Source organism: Ipomoea triloba, chromosome 16, assembly GCF_003576645.1.
Source record: "Ipomoea triloba cultivar NCNSP0323 chromosome 16, ASM357664v1".
Classification (NCBI taxonomy): Eukaryota; Viridiplantae; Streptophyta; class Magnoliopsida; order Solanales; family Convolvulaceae; genus Ipomoea; species Ipomoea triloba.
The window spans coordinates 17,596,027-17,597,400 of NC_044931.1; positions in this window are offsets into that span (position 1 = coordinate 17,596,027).

The following is a 1,374-nucleotide window of genomic DNA, read 5'->3' on the forward strand; positions in this document are numbered from 1 at the left end:
AAAAACTGATCATTCAGCTTTGAATTCATTGTGAAACCTAGGATTTAATATAACCAAAAAGAAAAAGAGGGCAAAAATTATAAATTTGTGAGTGTTTTGATTTGGAAGGTTGTATTTTAGATTTTTTGTACTACAATATGATTTTGTTCGCTAGAGTAAGGGCTTGAAACCTTTGACCTTGTGGTTAAAGGCCACACGCTCTAACCAACTGAGCTACCCCAACAATCGGACAGTTTTTATATATTTATCTTCGATTTAATATAACCAAAATAAACTGAAGACAACAATTTTAATTTGTCAGTGTAAAAAAAACAAAACCCACACACATACACACAATGCATAAGTTTTGGTATGTTTTATACAAAATAAAAAGTTAATGATTTGGAAGGTTATACACACAAAATGCAGAAGTAAGTACTCCGTATATTTTAAACAAAATAACAACTTAATGATTTGGCATGTTGTACACACACAATGCATAAATAGGTATATATTATACAAAATAGCAACTTAATGATTTATAAAATACTACTAACACACATATCTTGTGGTCTTAAGAATAACTTAAAAGAAATTAAGTTGTCTTAGTAAAATACATATCTTTCATCAGCTAAACGGCTAGAGAGGACATGTCATAAATAAACATCTACTCTTGCTTTCCCAATAAATCCGCATTAAATTTGTACAATTTTTTAATTCTTACACCTCTTCTAAATTTTGGAAGGCATAATCTTTTCCATTACCATTGATTTCCAACACAAAGAGTCTACAAACAAATGAAAAACACATAAGAAATGTAAGGATATTATGATATTATTCGCTAGAGAAAGGGCTTAAACCTTTGGCCTTGTGGTTAACATCCACACACCCTAACCAACTGAGCTACTCTAGCAATGGATCATTTTTTATATATTTATCTTCGATTTAATATAACCAAAAGAAAAAGAAGACAAAAATTGTAAATTTCTGAGTGTAAAAGAAAAACACACACACATACACAATGCATAAATTTTTGTATGTTTTATACAAAATAATAACTTAATGATTTGGAAGGTTATACACACACAATGCATAAATAGGTACTCGTATATTTTAAACAAAATAACAACTTAATGATTTGGCAGGTTGTACACACAATGCATAAATAGGTATATTTTATTCAAAATAACAACTTAATGATTTGACAGGTTGTTCACACACAATGCATAAATAGGTATATTTTATACAAAATAACAACTTAATGATTTGGAAGGTTATACACACACAATGCATAAATAGGTATATTTTATACAAAATAACAACTTAATGATTTGGAAGGTTATACACACACAATGGATAAATAGGTATATTTTAAACAAAATAACAACTTAATGA